Genomic DNA, 6,000 nt, shown 5'->3' on the forward strand with positions numbered 1-6,000 from the left:
GATGGGGAGAGTGGGGTGTTCAGAATTGCTCTGCATTTACCCCCAAAGACAGTGCAGTTAAAAAGGAAAGAGAGCACAACACACACTCACTAACAACCAATGAGACCTAGCTAAGAGGTCAGGCAAGTCTCTGTCAGTCAGATCTGCAGGAATCCTGGGGCAGGCCTGGCTGCAGGGATCCACTGGAGGCCATGAGTGGAAGGCAGAGAGCACCGATACCCAAAGTACAGTGGCAATGAGTTCTGGAAGGCAGGGCAGGGGAGAGGGCAAGACACCCATCTTCCCAGGAAAACCTTTCAAGCCCTGCCGTCATCGTGTCAGCTGAAGATCCTTATTTGTCAGTACATATGATGTAAGATTGGTTCCATATTTAGAAAACAACAAAAATATGTTGAAAACCCAATGGCATGATTAAGGAAAAAGGAGGCAACGTCAGCTTGTCAAGTTTAGGATGAAGACTGCTGTGAGTTAAGAAGAATTCATAGGGTCTCTAGTGTTGTCCCAGGGAAGAACCGTGCTTTCTGGTCGATGTGACACTCTGGTTACCCCGAAGGTGAGCTGCAGTGTGGGGAGTGGCTGCTCTCAGCACGGTCAAGGTCTGGTTGGAGGACCCTCAGATCTCTCCTGATTCCAAACTCACTCCGCTGCCTTCTGATTATCACTCCAGGTAGGAGGTACGGATCATGGACAACTTTTTCTTATCACTGCAAGGGCTTGTTCCCTACCAAGACTGAGTCCATTGGCTTTTGAGACTACATCCATTTCATGTGTGTTTGGGGTATGAGCATCAGTACCACATCCCCCTGAGGTGTTGACTCTCCAAGTTCCTGGCTGACCAGTCTGAGAGCCACGTGGGGCTCAGGACCCTGTGGGACTTAGCCCGAAGCGGGCAGTCAGATCTCACAGGCTGCAAGACCATGGAGGAGTGCCAGCTCCTGCCTCATCCTGAAGCTGAGCTGAGACCCCGGGGTTCGGCAGTACATGCTGATTCCTGACTGGAAGTAGCAAACCTGGACCGTTGGTGAGACTCTGAAGTCCAGCACGAAAGGGGTGTTCACATGGGGGTGGGTGAGAGAGACCTTTGACTCTTGGTAGCAGAGCAGGAGTGGAAGGAAGATGGGGTGGGGTGGGGGTCAGTTTTGTCCTCAGTTTCTGTCTGGCCTGCCGTTCCTAGAAAGTTAGGTGAGAAAGAAGTCTTTGGGCTCTGTCTCCAGGGGAAACTCTGCTCAGTTTCAGTGGTGATGAACTTCTCCCTTATTCAGGCTTCTCTGTCAGATGTCCAGGGTGGGGTGGGTGGCTCCTATGAGGCCCCGTATGGGGTGATGTGAGGAGATCCTTGTGTCGTAGCACACAAGTAGTCAATGTTTTATTTATTTATTTAGGGCTGTGCTGGGTCTTCGTTGCTACGAGTGGGCTTTCTCTGGTTGCAGCGAGCGGGCGCTACTCTTCATTGCGGTGCGCGGGCTTCTTATTGCAGTGGCTTCTCTTGTTGCCGAGCATGGGCTCTAGGTGCACAGGCTTCAGTAGTTGCAGCACACGGGCTCAGTAGTTGCGGCACGCGGTCTCTAGAGCACAGGCTCCGTAGTTGTGGCACACTGGCTTGGTTGCTCCATGGCATGTGGGATCTTCCCGGACCAGGTCTCGAACCCGTGTCCCCTGCATTGGCAGGCGGATTCTTAACTATCCAATACTTTCAAATAAACCTTACACTGTAATTGTTGCAAGGATACACCATTTTTTTCCTGCACCAAAGCAGATTCTAATTAATCAACAGTATGCTGATGAAGCATCTGTAGGAGAAGCGCTGGGCTGAACACTGTAGTAGATTAAAGATTTACAGCATAAACAGTCCTTGCGCTCAAGGAATTTACAATCTAGCTGCAGAGATCGGACATGTCAATGAAACACCTAGAAAACAACAGTTTAAAAAAGTACTCAGCTAAGTGTTATTTGCATCTCCTTTCCACCCTTTCCACTGCATCTGCCCCATGGGGAGGCTCTCCCTTGCCCCAGGTGGTGGAACCCTGGAGACAGTGGGCAGATAATAAGCATCTTCCCTCTGTGCCCCACCCCCTCCTCAGGCTGTGGGACTTAGTCTCCTATCTTCCCATTGAGCTTAGCACCCATGGCTGAGAGTAGGGTTTTGTGTGGAGAGAATTCCAGAAAATGGACCCTGCAAAGGGGATCCAGCCCAGATGAAAATAGGTTTAATTCTTCGATCATCTTCTGTTAAAATTGGATGGGTTAGGCTAGTTGAATGGTCAGAGGGACAATAAAAGGCCATCAGGAGACCCAGGTGGGGACTTCTTGGGGGCTCCTCTAGTTGTTTTGCCATGTTCTCTCACTATGCTTTAATACCCATATTCTTAAAATAAACATCCCCCCTGCCCCACTTGTGCTAATGCTTGTGGGTGGAACCTTTTTTTTTTTTTTTTTTTGGCTGCACCCTGCAGCTTGTGGGATCTTAGTTCCCATCCAGGGATCCAACCCGGGGCCCCAGCAGTGAGAGTGCCGAGTCCTAACCACTGGACCGCCGGGGAATTCCCCTGGGTGGAATCATTCGTGTATGATCCTTTGAATCAGACAGGTTCAAGAGAGTGACCAAAGCATTACTGGGACCAGCTTCTGCTGTTGGGCCAGGCTTTCTCAACAAGGGTTCCAGGAGAGAAGGAAAGTTTATAGAATATTATGAGAGTGACTATTTTCTCAGTTCTCCCAAGGACGGTACATAGCTGGTACCATTCCGGAAGCATAAGAGGTACAAGTTAATTCATTACATATAATAGGTGCCTTGGGGCTTAGTTCTTTCATGGAACCCAGCTTGAGAAGGGCTGCTCCAGGCCCACGTGCCAGGGTCTCAAGCAACACCTGAGCTCCCTCCTTTCCTTGGCCTGCCTTGGTTGCCACAACTGACCCATAATGGCTTCTTGAGTCATGAGTTTTGATGGTGTAGATTATAATTGGAGTTCGAAGGAGAGACCAGAGACCTGTGGGTGGTAGTATGCTGAGTTACAACGTTTTTAGATGTGCTAAGTTCCAGTGTTGACCTACAGTAGGCAGTGAGCTGGGCGTGGGGAGCAGATCCTCAAACTTTGCTCTCTCCCTCCTTCCACACTGGGAGCTCCGGCAAGGCAGGGTGGCTCTGAACGGCCGTGCATTTGAGTCATGATTTTCCTCTATAGTATGGAATTGGAAAACCTCCATTTAAAAAACACACTTTAGATCTGGTAAACAGTGATTTAAGTGGCAAAAATGAAGAGAGTATGCCTCTCCCATCTGACACATAAATCCAGAGCTTTTATGATTTGGCAAGAGGAGCCCAGGTGTTGAGTAAATCTGGAATTCTTCAGGATGGCCCAAGATTCTGGTTTCTCCCCTGCCTGGACCAGGCAGAGCCTAATTTTCTTGGACCCCTGAAGGCTGCTGGAATAACTCCATCTCTGCTTCTCTGCCACGACTGTGCACTGAATCCTGCTTGAAACCCCTGACTTTCTTCTTTCACTAGGGACCCTTTCTTTCTCCCCTGCTGGATCCAGGAAGGGTGAGAGGTAGCATTAAAACTTGCTGTGCTGCCACAGCTCATGGGGCTATGTCTTTGTGTAAAGACCCATTGACTTAGGGTTTCTAGTGTCACCTATAGAACTATTCTTATTCTAGGTTAGGTCTCTCTGCTGTATGTTCTTATATACTTCTCTTTTGAAATACTTATCGTGCTACTGATGGCTGGTTTAACATTTGTTTTCCCTGATAGACTATGAGCTCCATGAGATCTGGAATGGAGCCTGTCTTGCCCACTGCGATATCCTTATTACCAAGTACAACAAAATCATCCTGGGCATTTCAAAGAGGGAATTTAAAACAGGGAATTGACTACACAGGAAATGCACAGAGGTGAGAAGCTGAATGCTACTACCACGAGGGCTTGAAGGACACAGGAGAGGGATGGTGTCACCAGAATCAGAGGCTGAGGCTGTCCCATGGCTGGGACTGGCAAGGGCCCTGGAGGGAAGGGCTGTCTGATGGGGAGCTGGAACCACTATAGGAAAATGATGCTCAAAACAGAGAGAGAGGGCCAGCAAAAAGAATCTGGCTTCTCCTTACTTCTCAACCTCCAGTCTCTTGCCAGTGCCTCCCACTGGCCATTCTTGCTGGAAGATAGCTGGCAAGGATAAACAGGAAACTGTTTTTAGGAGAAGGACAGGGAAGAGATCTGAGAGCAAACAGGCAATGACTGGTACAGTATGAACTAATAAGTATTTGTGGATTGCATGAATGAATAGGCATAGAGACGTGCATTAAACACTGGCTGAACAATAAAGGTGTCACAACTCTCCCATTCTCAGCCTGTCAAAATAATTCCATACCTCACTTTTCTGCTACTAATTGCCACAGATATCTTCTTGAGACGTGAGTTTGGACAATGTAAACGAAGTGTAATTGAAGTTCAACGGAGAGACAAGAGCCCTGAGGCTGGCAACTTCATTCTGAAGCACTTGAATTTAAGTGTTTTTCTTCTGCTGGGAGAGTCAAAATACTAGTAAATATGTAGGCCATTTAACATTACCCATTTTGAAATCCAGCCTAGTTTTCTTGAGCCTCAGATCTAAGGGCTGCAGGGATAGTGTGCCTCAGAATGACTCGAGGCACCATTTGCAAGGCAAAGACCTAGGGTTTCAGGTCACTGGTGCCTTTCTGGATGCAGAGAAGACTGCAGTTCCTCAGTGTGTCCACGAGAGGGCCGCAGGGTCTCCCCTCGCAGAGTCCAGACTGAGCTGAGACTTGGTGCCCCATCCATGCCTTGGCTGCCTGTGGTGTCTACTCTTAGGTACCTCGTGTGTTGGAGTACATCTGGGCATGCAGAGGCTGCCCTGATTCCAGAGGGAGGAATTTCCTATTTACTTCCCTTATTTTCCCTTTCACTGGTTCATTTTATGTTTAATAACAGTTGATTTGAAAAATGTACAAGTGGGGAAATCGAAGTAGGCCTGTGGGGCGTGTGTGTGTGTGTGTGTGTGTGTGTGTGTGTGTGTATGTGTGTGTGTGTGTGTGTGTGTGTGCGCGCGCGCGCGTGCGCACATGCACACAGACCCATATGTACATTTTGAAGGTGGGGTATCAGGAAGTGGGGATAATTCTGGTTACCAATTCATGCTTGAACCTGCAGCTTAAGTATTATTTAATGTAGAAATTCAGAACTGGAAAAAGACCTTGGAAATAATTTAGCACCCCCCTCATTTATAGCTAAAGAAACCAACCAGCCTTTGCTGCTTGCAAGATGCCTGGAAGGTTCAGAATGCAGTTAATAAGTAGAGCTATTAAGGGGTTCGTGGTAAGATTTTACTTCAATATTCCATCCTTGCTCCCCCTTTCTTGGGCCCAGCCTGAGCCTTTCCTTGCTCCCCCTTTCTTGGGCCCAGCCTGAGCCTTGACAGCAGCACCAAAGCACAAAAAGGCATCTTCCAGTTTTCTATTAAAAATGCTTGGCTCTCAGTTTTTTTTTTTTTTTTTTTTTTTTTGCGGTACGCGGGCCTCTCACTGTTGTGACCTCTCCCGTTGCGGAGCACAGGATCCGGACGCGCAGGCTCAGCGGCCATGGCTCACGGGCCTAGCCGCTCCGCGGCATGTGGGATCTTCTCGGACCGGGGTACGAACCCATGTCCCCTGCATCGGCAGGCGGACTCTCAACCACCGCACCACCAGGGAAGCCCCGGCTCTCTGGTTTGAATCCCATCTTTCGTCTGTGGAGTCTTTCCAGACTCTATTGAACCAGAGGATAGAAAGATCTGACACGGTAGGAAAAATTTCCAGGAAGACGGTGGAGCGAGTAGAAACCCAGTCAAACTCCTAATCGCAAATTCTATCGAAATCAATCAGAAATTTTACTAAAGAATTTTCAGTAGCAGAGCAGACATCAGTCACTAAGGTAACTTAAGGGAGAATGCAGTAAACTGGAAAAATTAATGTGGACTCCCTGAAAAAGTTTCATTACTCCAAAAAGAT

Source organism: Lagenorhynchus albirostris, chromosome 1 (genome assembly GCF_949774975.1).
Source record: "Lagenorhynchus albirostris chromosome 1, mLagAlb1.1, whole genome shotgun sequence".
Lineage (NCBI taxonomy): Eukaryota > Metazoa > Chordata > Mammalia > Artiodactyla > Delphinidae > Lagenorhynchus > Lagenorhynchus albirostris.